The sequence below is a fragment of the Botryllus schlosseri genome, chromosome 3 (genome assembly GCF_051294905.1).
Source record: "Botryllus schlosseri isolate E-star chromosome 3, Bs_hap1, whole genome shotgun sequence".
NCBI classification, from domain to species: domain Eukaryota; kingdom Metazoa; phylum Chordata; class Ascidiacea; order Stolidobranchia; family Styelidae; genus Botryllus; species Botryllus schlosseri.
In genome coordinates, this window is record NC_137238.1 from 18,266,008 (window position 1) to 18,278,698 (window position 12,691).

Here is a 12,691-nt window from a genome sequence, read left to right on the forward strand (position 1 = left end):
CCAATTGACCATGATAATGGAAATTATATCGAGCGATTATTCGGAACAATGCCGATTTTCTGACCAGCATTTAAATTGTATTTTAGGAATCAGGGCAACAATAGCTTTCGATTAGGTTCAGTATTGTTAAATTTGAGCGACCGGAGGGCCTGGTTAACTATAGGATGGCCATAGCCATGACCAATTATGCTGCTTCTAGCTGTCTCAGCAGGAGGCTTGTCTGGGAATTCAAGTGTGACAACACTGACAATGAAGTTGCCCATCTATCCATAGGGGGGGGCGAGCTCGAAGGGGGCCCAAAATTATTTCGTGAATTAGCATAAATTATAAAGTATTTCTTGAAAATTTATGCAGCTTTCAAGTTGTCGAATATCTTAATTATTGGGTACTCTTCACTCAAGAAAAAATACGCAGGATTTATAGAAATGGGCATTTCGGTGTTGGCCATTACCGCGCCACGACGCACCAAGATATAAAGTTTTAGGCCATTTTAACATGCAACTCCAAGAAATGTGCCAGAATGATCGGCAGCTGGAAAACCTCGGCCGAAAAGAACTGCGCTTATGCTGATACGTATAGGTTTAATTGTCCATAGGTGCCTAAATGACTGACGCTGAATGTTCCTGTCTTAGCAATCTGAACCTCACAAGACAAATACCATCCCGCAAGGAAATATTATATGCCAGTGAAGAAATACCAATTTGAAATCGTGTGCGTCTTTTATTTTAGTACATTTATGCGATTATATATTTTGTGATATAGCGGAGGTCACGAAATAACATCATGTAACGAAGTCATACCAACGGGTCCGTCCGCCTGAAGATGTTTAATTAGCCTATTATTTACGGGTCTTACAGTTTCCAAGACAATTCACTCAGCTCTACCGGTAAATCTGATAACGCGAGCAGAGAGGACAAGAAATTGATAGCAATATGCATGCAATTCCCGATCTTATTGACCGATTTTATTATTACTTATTATTGAACATTTTCGCGCTTGGCGCGTGCTCACTATATAGTACAACTAATTTCGTGGTAAAAGCGAACAACATGATGGGAGGATGGTCGGTTTATCACCCTATGGGAGCCCAAGACCCTAGTTTTTTGCGGGGCCTGACGAAGTGCTGCTCCGTTCCTGCCAACAGGTATACGCCCGAAAATATTTAATTATTATTGAGTGGTCCTAACTTTTCAAACACACCTCACTCCGCTCTACCGGTAAATCTGATTACGTGAGCAGAGAAAGGATAAAAATTCATAGCAATATATATGAAATTCTCGATCATATTGACCGATTCAATAATGAATTATAAAAAATTTTCGCGCTTCGCGCGGTTACTCGAGAAAAGCTTACTCATTAAATGGACACCCAATATAGATGGTAAGTAGAGGTGAAAAACGTATAAGCTGAGGGGGGGCTGACGAAGTGCTGTTGCGGCCCTGACTCTGGGTCACGATTTGGTACAGTGCTCAGACCTAGATAGCTGTGAAGGTAAACCGGTACTAGGAACTGTTCCAAGTTGGTGATAATTGTCCGATTTACAGATTGACATAAATACATTCGTTCGGTATTTCTTGTCTTTATTATTTTTGGCCTTAATAACGTTGGGACGGTGAGGCTGAGACGCATTATATTATTTGTAATAATATTCCTTGAAAATATTACTTGAACATGAATATATGTAGAAATTTGCTGCGGTCTACTTAGGGGGGAGGGGGGCGGCATTCTAAGCGAGAGCCAGGGGCGGCAGCACATGCTGCTACGCCAGTGCTGGGGCATTGCTCCACCTAAAATTCTGTTCAATAACAATTCTTTACCATTTATAGACGCACAGCAATCTATATATACCGAAATCACAGCGAAAATCGTATTCTTCTTGTCCTTTCGCTTGTAAATGCCGTTATATAGCGAAGTCTCCGCCAAAATCGAATTCTCTTCTGTGTTTACGCTTTGCGAATGCCTAGCCGGGGCGTGCCAGAACAAGCTTTCACTGTCTATTCTCTCAAAGCCGCGCACAATAAAGAAACGGTGATTTACTCTCTCCTATATTCATACAATTACCGAGCAAGTGGGGCAAAATAGGTCTGTGCCCCTATGGTGTGATGTAACAATCGTATCTACATCTGAACTCGGTTACCGTCATATGCATTTAGTCGACCTTTGCTGGTATAAGTGGATTTTGATGGTGTTTCACACCATGATAATTCTTGAAACTTGGTATGTCATGTCGTGATGGTGGTATTTAACACTGCCCAAGTTTCAGGGTTTCTACTTGAATTGACCCGGGTAGTAATTCCGTTTCCGAAGTTGAGTGTGTGACTGTGTGCTGATCCGTCATGTATCGCAAACAGATTTTACTCAAAACCCGTTATTGGTATCCATTGATTTTGACGATGTTCCATACCGAGATCGGTCATGACATTTGGCACTGTAAGTCTTAATGTTAGTATCGAACGCTGTACCAAGTTTTAAGTTTGTCACTCACTGAACTATGTTGTGGTAATTTCGTTTCCTAAGTCGAGTGAGAGCTGACTCGTCATTTATCGCTAACAGATTTTACGCAAAAGCCGGTATTGGTCTCTATTGATTTCAACGATGCTCCTTACCTAGATCTGTCATAAGCTTTTGCACGGTAGGCTATGTCTTGATTTTAGTATGGAAAGCTGTGCCAAGTCTCGAGGTTGGCACTCAATGATTAGGGCAGTAATATCGTTATCAAGGTCGAGTATGGTAGAGGTGTGCGCTGATCTGACACTTAGCCTACAACGCATTGCGGATTTCACGCAAAAGTCGGTGTATCTGTGCTAACGTTAACTGTGTTCCATACTGAGATAGGTGATGAGATGATGATATCATGAAACAGTTTAGCCTACTAACATTCTCGATTTGCATTCGAATATTTACTTTTATATTATATTCTCCAATGTAAATTTCACCGTGAAATTGTGGCCTTCAAGACATTTGCTTACAACCCTCTGCCATTGCGATAGCTATTTCGTTTATGATGGCGGCTAACAGCTGATCAGTGTGATTACTTGATCAGCCTATTCCTCAGTAAATTTTACGCAAAATTCGGTGTTGGTCTGTTCATATTAATTTTGACAGTGTGCCATGCCGAAAAGGGCAATGGGGCTACTTCTCGATGATGTCATGTAACAGTGTACTAAGTTTACGGCTTTCATCCACGTATTTATTCGGTAATATATTTTCCAAAGGCGATTTCGCAGCAGACCTATAGAGATAGACAGTAATAAAGCTGTATGTATCGTGTTACAGTCTGCAGTTTCAAGGCCAGATCTCCTATGCTGTACCGAGACCGAATTTCCGAGGCTGCTATTCTTAGTTCTTCAGAACAGAGATGCCACTGAGATATCTTGGAAAAACCCAGATTTGGACGTTGAAAAATCCCAGAAAAACCCAGATCCTATATTTCACTCAAATTTCTATGATATAGCTGCAAAACAGTGACTTAGAGTCATCAATGACAGTTATACGGACATGGAAGAAGTTTTAGCCCTTGATATTGAAATCCTAACTAACTGTTCATTTTCATACTATACATTTTGCTCAGTTAAATGAGCAAATCCATCGAAATATGATGCTTTCCTCTCGACACATTGCTAGGGGCATTCGGTATGGAGGGGGGGGTAAATACGTAGTTTATTATATATTCGTAATGTTTGTCACAGTGCTAATCCGCATCTATGATGAGGATGATTTTAGGGTAGTTCCAGTGACTGTGAACTGACCAGATAGATTAAAACTAGCTTTCGATTCAATAAACCTGGGACAAGCACTTTTATCTGGGATGTTTAGTCGAAAAAGAAACTGCCAGATCATGAAATTAAGAGTACATTTGAATTTGACAAACCCCTCTCCCTCTGAATAACTTGCCCGTGTGCCCAAACTGTCTCTTTGAGTGTCCCTGTTCAAAGTGAATATACTCTGATGTCAACATGGTAAATTAGTTAGATCAACATTTGGTCTTTCCATGTGCATTAATTGCATACTTTACAGCAGTTACATACTATTTACTGACACACAGCGAATTTGTTGCAGCGCTAGTATTCTAGTCCTAAATCGTTTTGAATTGCAAAACAAATGCTCCAGAGTTGCCTTGTGAAAATTACTTTCTGCGACCTAGTAGTCAGTATTCAATTAAGCTCTCTCATCACGCCAAGACCTCTCATTTTAATAGTAAATGGGTCTCTTTAGACTCAATCACAGTAGAATCCGCCGATATTATGAGATCCTACTAAGCTAATAATCGATTTTGCGCCGTAAAATTGACCTGACAAACATGATGTTGAAAAAAAAACAGATTTCAAGCACAAAAACCCAGAAACCCAGGTGATGCTCGAATAACCCAGATCTGGGTGGAAAAACCCAGGAGTGGCATCTCTGCTTCAGAATGATGTTTTGGATTCAATATGACAGGCCCAATGTATGAGATAACAATTGCGTATGTGTCCGAACTCGTTGGCCTTTCCAGTTAGGGTTACGCAATCTCTCGAGTTATAGTCATTTCCATTTCTGCTGATAATTAGTCAGGTCAAGTGCGAACATGAACCGTGTTGAATCTTTGTCCGTACGCCGTTTACGCAGTTACCACACTTCAAGTCACAGCTCACCGACAGACCTCTCCTGGCACATACGTTAAAATCACTGTTGTCGGGAAATTCATGCCACCGTACCATCATTAAGTTACTTGTTTACGTTGGAAAACGCCATTGTGACGTCATCTTGATAAAAACTCGCTTGCATCCCTTGCCCCACCACCCAATATTGTCACGAGCCGCCACTGGAAGTACCAGTACCAATAGGCGAAATACCAACAGTGTGGACACTTTACTATTCTTGGAAATTACAATGAAATGTCGGTTTGGACGTCTGAGACTTGATACTCGAATCATATGACTTGGTTCGAGTCATGCGCACTGGCTCGAGTCCAAGTCGAGTAATTTCCGTATTTTGAGAAAATGACTCGAGTCAAGTCGAGTCATCAGTAAATCGCGACTAGAGCCATTACAACCCTGGCCCTTTGCTCATCCAACCTCCCTTTTTTAGAAGATTGAAATGGACAGTTGGACAGTATGGACACTGTATAAGCGAAACTAAATATCTTATTCACTAACATCAGACTGTGGAAAAGCAGGGTTAGATTCATGATTTTGATTGGAGATGCCGATGATTTGCTTGGATTAAGAATCGCAAATATATAAAACCTACAAGCTTAGCTGATTGAGTTGGCGACCTATATGTTTCTTATGACATTAGGGGAGATCGGGGAGAAATGTAACTAGGGGCAAATGTAACAATCGACCTCGCCGCTAGTAGGGTACAGAAATTGCTTTGATATTTTGAGTGCGTATCCGGTAGTTATGTCTCCTAACATATCCGAAGTTACGTTGAGCTACGACGCGAAACCCCCGAAGAATTTGAAAAAAAAATTGACCCTTGAGTAAATATATTTTTGGTCTGGAATAATTTGTTCAGAAGAAGAATAGCTCAAGTGCTTACAACGTAATAGATGTAGCTAGAACAATGTTACCACAGTCTACAATCGTGATAGGAAAACTATAACTTGCGTCGTCGGGAAGGTACCGGACTGATCGAGACACTAATCATGGCCGAGCGTGTCAGTGGCAATTGTAGCACTCCGTTACTTTTGCCCCGTTCCAATATCTTTTCAAAGCTGAATATCTTTGCTCATATGTTGGTATAACCATTTATCTGCTGCAGATTAATGCTGACACAGCCGGAAGTTCAATACCAGAACAGATACTACCTTGACAGGTTGCCATACAATTTCTAACATGATCATTTGTCCGAACGGCCATACAGAAGAGGTGATGTGAATCTTAGGGTTCGGTGTTTTCCGTGATTCTACCACCCTTTCTCATGTTGATGGACTTTTCGTGTGTCGACTTTCAATGGTCACTTAAGAACTTTTATATGACTGAATCGTCACCCCGTGACTTTGAGCATGGCCCACTTAAATTTTGTTATTTGGTGTGAACAATTCGTTTTAATTTTGTACAGAACAGAAGAATGCCATTAGCTTTGACTTCACACGATGTTGTCATGTTGTGCCCTCGATTTTCTACACCATCATCGTCCCATTCAACCAAGATATTTTAGCCAGGTCGGCTTCGCACCTTCGCAGGTGACCGAATGCCCAACCCATTATGCACGCTGAACAACAGCAGCTTGGTAGAAGAGTCCGAATATGTGTAGGGAGATGATGGAATGAATGTATTTCTTGTACACTTTGAGCTCATGAAGAAGGCACGAAGGGTGGTACTGTATTCAGATGCAACGAATGAGATGGACGTAGTCTGGAAGCGTTATAACTTCTCTTTCTTTAGTTTAATGCAATAATACAATTTGTGCTCCCGTTTTCGTTGTTCATTTCGTTTATTTATTTATTTATAAATATTACCGTTATAATTGTCCCGCATGGGTGGTACAATTGCCCCTGGGTACGGGGCGATTGTAACATTTGAGCGGCGAATTTCGCGACCCAAAATTTCCATGATCGATTGTTGATTGAGTTCCATTCTAGTTTTTGTATCAAATATCGAGTTGTTGGCTTCTTCATGTAAAACTTTGGAAATGAAATTTCTACGAGAAAAACACGTAATGTTAGAAAATCCAAAATTTGTTACAATTGTCCCCGGTCATCTTCACACGCTGGCTATCTATAGGCTATTCCTCGCCATCTGTTCCATGTAAGCGGTGTCTTACGAAAACCCTGGGGTGGGCTGTGGGCTGCGGTAGAAGTTGGCAAATATTGAATCAAGCATAAATAATATCGACCTGTTGTAAATGACTATTGCAGTCGAAAATAGCATAAAAGCCACAAACAACAACAACGCAGGCTGTGCAAGTGGCTATCCCGTAGCACAATTAAATGTAGCTATGGATGGAAATACACAACAGCTACATCAGTGAGTTAAAGTATTTGCTCTGCATTACGTATTGGCCATCGCTACTTTACAATTCATATAATATGGTCGGTTTCCGAAATTGATAGCGCGTTTGACTGTGCTGCAATTGTCCAATTGTTACCAAATAGCGAGTGAAGCAGATTCGATTCTACATCACCTGGCTATATTGTTTCTCAGCGCTGCCATTGTACGTGATAAAGTCGAATATTACATTCCTTGGCGATTTTGATGGGGTTCCAAATTGCTCTAAGATAGATTGCTCTAAATTTCGGAATCGATGCGACTAAAGTGCGACAATAGCATTTCCTAGATACCAGTTACGAGTTATTACGAATTATTAGCTGTTTATGATGAATTGCATTGTCGCAGGTGAGGCACGACGTGGGCATGCTCTAGTGCAGGGGCGCGCAACTTCTCGGGTTGGCGGATCGGATATGGGGAAATGAAGTGCTTGGCTGGCTGGCCGATAGGTCAGGTCGTAGTCCGGTAATTTTGAGGGCGACCCAAGACGACGGGCGGCTTGTTAGTTGATCTCTAAACGGAAGCCGTACGCTCATAATCAATAGGTTTTGGAAACTCCCTTCTTCAAAATAACACCTGACTGTGGCTGTTGCTGTCTTTCATTGAGACTGTTAAGTACAACTATAATATGGCGTCACTTGCATTGGGTATGCATGCCTATGCGCATTGAAATTCCCTCCTGCTCGGTATCGTTACTTTAATACAGGCTATTTATGGGACGTTAATCGGGAAATCCAGCAACGTCTCCCACCCACGTTATATTCAGCAAACAATTTGCCACTATATGCGAGGTATACTTACTGCGATGTCAGAACAAGACTTTGGATAGCTAGAAAATGTTCGACTTGTCCAAATTAATCTAGCATTAGAGCAACAAAGTTTATTCCAAACTAGACTGGAATTAAGATCATAGCTACACAGTTTTTCCAAATTACATTAGAATGAGAATGATTTTTCAAATTCGATTAAAATCGTTATAATTTTGCTTTAATTAGTCTTATTCGGCAGCTAGAATTGTCCAGTTTTCCAAATCTGATCGGTAGTCGAGTTTGAAGAAATGTCCTCACTTGGCGCAAATATCCTCCCTCTCTGTCCTACTTTCCAGTTTAAAATACCGAGAAATAACACGAATAACGCGAAATGTGGGCCGAATCGACGAGACACCGGTAGTTCGGGAGTCGAGTTTGATAAATTACCTTTTTTTATTCAACTCAATCACATTATCTGTATAAATTAGAAAATCTGCGGTTGTCCAGGGCGCTACAGTAACTTTTGCAGCCTGGGAAAATTGTCCCCCATTCCGGATACAAAAAATATGGTAAATATGGCGCATTCGATCGCAAATCCCCTGACTACCTGAGCAAGCAACGAAAAAAATGATTGATTATCATTTATTGAGCACAATTTACAAACACGAACACCGCAAGAGGCGACTATAAAGTCGTAATCAATGCAGCCGTATGTCGCTGTGACGTCACACTCATGTGGGAGAAATGACCTTTCTGAGGAGTGGCGTCACAGATGAACAAAAGTCAATTTCACGGTTTTCTGCGGAACTTCATCTCCGAGAAGCTCAGGAAGTAGGTGTCGTAATACCACCAAAAGCCCTTCCTGCTGAATTTGTTATAGTTTCCATTGAGATTGCTGTCGGTGTCTGAGTCGGAAGTGCAGTCATCGTAATACCACCAGCCCCCTTCGTGGCCAGAAGCGCAATTCCCACTGACCCGCTCATCGTGATCTGCGTTAGTAGTTGCAGTATCCAGTGGCGGCTCGTCCTATAGGGCAACTGGGGCATTGCCCCACCTAAAATTCTGTTCAATAACAATTTAACCATTTATAGACGCACAGCAATCAGTATATACCGAGATCACGGCGAAACCCGCATTATTCTTGTGCTTTCGCTAACAAATGCCCATACATAGCGAAGTCTCTGCGAAAATCGAATTCTCTTCTGTGTTTTCGCTTTGTGAATGCCTAGCCGGGGCTTGCCCCGGTAGCGCTCATAACAAGCTTTCACTATCTATTCTCTCAAAGCCGCGCACAATAAAGAAACGGTGATTTACTCTCTCCTATTCGTAAAATGGCCGAGCAAGTGGGGCAACTATGCCTGTCGCCCTTAAGGTGTGATGTAACAATCGTATCTATATCTGAACTCGGTTACCGTGATATGCGTTGACTCGACCTTTGCTGGTATATGTCGATTTTGACGGTGTTTCGCACCATGATAATTCTTGAAACTTGGTACGATATGTCGTGAAGGTAGTATTTAGCACTGCTCCAAGTTTCAGGCTTGCTACTCAAAGATAAGGGTGGTAATTTCGTTTCCGAAGTTCAGTGTGTGCTGATCCATCATGTACATTGTACAGCAAACAGATTTTACTCAAAAGCCGGTATTGGTCTCAATTGATTTTGACGATGTTCCATACCGAGATCGGTCATGATATTTGGCACAGTAAGTCTTAATGTTAGTATCGACCGCTGTAATAAGTTTTAAGTTTGTCACTGAACTATGTGGGTGGTAATTTCGTTTCCAAAGTCGAGTGAGAGCTGACTCTTCATTTATCGCTAACAGATTTACGCAAAAGCCGTTATTGGTCTCTATTGATTTTAACGATGTTCCATACCTAGATCTGTCATGAGCTTTTGCACGGTATGTCTTGATTCTAGTATCGAACGCGGTGCCAAGTCTTAAAGTTGACGCTCAATGATTGAGGCAGTTATTTCGTTTTCGAGGTCGAGTATGGTAGAGATGCGCGCTGATCTGATACTTAGCCTACCTACATCATTGCGGATCTCACGGAAAAGCCGGTGTCTGTCTGTGCTAATCTAGTCTGCGTTCCATAACGAGATCGGTGATGATATTTCCAATGGTATATCTCGATGATCGCACGAAACAGCTAACTAAGATTCTCGGTTTGCATTCAAATATTCACATAATTTTATGTTCGCCAATGTACATTTCACTGTGAAATTGTGGCCTTCAAACCATTGGCTTACAATCCCCTGTCAAATGCGATAGCTATTTCATTTTCGATGTCGGCTAACAGCTGATCATTCGATCAGCCTATTCCTCGATCTATTTTACTCAAAGTTCGGTGTTCGTCTGTTTGTATTGATTTTGACAGTGTACCATGCCGGAATGGGTTATGAGATTGCGAATGCTACTTCTCGATGATTTCATGTAACAGTATGCTAAGTTTACGGCCTTCATTCATGTATTTATTGATTAATATATTTTCCAACGGCGATTTGGCAGCAGACAGTAAGCCGTATGTGTTGCGTCACAATCTCCAGTTTCAAGGCCAAAATGTACTATGTTGTTCCGAGACCGAAGTTCCGAGGCTGCTGTCCTTAGTTCTTCAAAGACCATTCAAATTGATGTTCTGGATTCAATATGACAGGCCCAATCTATGAGATAACAATTGCGTATGTGTCCGAAGTCGTTGACCTTTGCAGTTAGGCTTACGCAATCTCTCGAGTTCTAGTCATTGGAATTAGTCTGGTCAAGTCAAGTGCGAACATGAATCGTATTGAATCTTTGCTCCGTACGTAGGCTAGTTTACGCAGTTGTCTTTAGAGCGAAAATTAAAGGTCTAGAAGACTACTCCTTGTCGCTTCGACATATTCCTGTCATTTCATTGTATCGCATTTTTGTGGTGTATTGAACTGATAAAATTGCTAATAAAGCAATGATGATGATGATAGAAATTGTCCAGTCCATTGATCCAATCGTACGCCGGGTACCTCCGCTTTGGTTGCCTATCACCTGGTCGTAACTAGGGCTGGGCACAATGATTCGAGTACTCGAATCTGAATCGAGTATTAATTTTAATGATTCGAGTCGAGTAGTAAAAGACGAATTTTTCGAGTACTGAAATTGTACGCTCCTCGCAACTGAAAGTTAATGAACTAACGAGAATTATGGTTTTGATAATATTTTTTCACCGAGGAAGCCTTGAAACCTTGATTGGCCGTGTCGTAGCATGATAGACATGGTGAAAAGCTACGAACGTTACTGGAAATAACACATTTCCGAAGTCATGATCGTTCCACAACATTGTCAAGAAGTGCAATAAAGTCGGTATGGTCGAAAACATACCGAAGTATCAATAATGTGACGGGTAACAGGCATTATGTTCTTCGTGGTAGCATAAAAGGTACATATTTAAACTTTTACATAGTACATTTCGTTGTGACGTCATAATGAGTGATACTCGAATACTCGACTCGACTCGAAGCATTTTACGTGATTCAGAATCGAATCACTCAGGTACTCGATTATGCCCAGCCCTAGTCGTAACTCGTAACCACCAGCTCAGTGGTCGTAACACACCAGGATCGTGTACGAAACACTTTCGGACGGCCTATCGATTTGCGTAATCTCTAACTCTACCATGAAATCATAACGCATGCTACTAAGGATGACCTGATAATTGATTCGTGGCATAGGGACGATTCTTAGTTCACGTACATTATGTAAAATAATCCTTTGATTAAAAAAAATGAATAAAACATTTGTTACCACACTTCAAGTCACGGCTCACCGGAAAACCTCTCGCGGCACCTACGTTAAAATCACTGTTGTCGGGAAATTCATGTGACCATCATATTAAAGTTACTTTTTTACGTTGGAAAACGCCATTGTGACGCCATGTTGATAAAAGTCGCTCGCAGCCCTTGCCCCACCACCCGATATTGTCACGAGCCGCCACTGGCATTATCCATGCAATGACTGTCACCTGACCCTGTGAGGCTAAGATTGCAGGTTAAAGACTATTTAGATCCGTCAGTTTTGGCGCCTGAGGATATCATTATGTCATGGACAGTTGGACACACAACCATGCTAGCTTCAAATACGCACCGATTACAATGTATAAATGTTGTAAATACAACGCTAACAGTGTCGTCATACCACACTGTCGCATTATTATATTTATCTGTAGCTTTCATGGATAGACGGCCTATACATTTTGGAGCTCGTGTTATCATGATAGTATCAATTACATGTAACACAGCGTAAACATAATTCCATCCTATCAATCTATGGCAGTGGTTCCCAAACGGTGGGGAATTCCCCACTGGTGGGGAATTCAATAGTCTCTGGTGAGGAATAGACGCATTTGCTCAAAAATCTATACAGGACAGTCTATATATTTACGGAGACACATGCGCAATTACCGTTACCAGTTAACTGCTCTGGAATGTATGTATCGAAAATTATATTGCGTGTTGTTCACAAAACCTTTTTACCTCAAGATTGCCAATCATGGTGTCACAAACGGATCCAGCACGACTAGTTTGACGTGAAATAACGCTTTCGCGAAATTTTGATCGTTACTGGTATCGGTTCACAATACGTTTTATATTGCAGTTATAGGCCCTTGTCTTGCGTACTGGTGTGGTTGTGTGTATTGTGTAGTCAAACAAGCAAATAGCTGCTCTGTGATGACAAAAGAGCTGGGTAGTGGAGAACAGGACCGTAACTGCCACACCCCAAACCCCCCAATTGGAGGGGGGGCGAGTTCGAAGGGGCCCAAAATTATTTCGTGAATTAACATAAATAAAGTATTTTTTGAAATTTATGCCACTTTTTCAAAAATATTTCGCGCTGGGTACGCGATTTAATATTGTCGAATATCTGATTATTGGGTACCCTTCCCCCACGAAAATCCGTAGAATTTAGAGAAATGGAGACTTCGGCGTCGGCCATTACTGCGCCA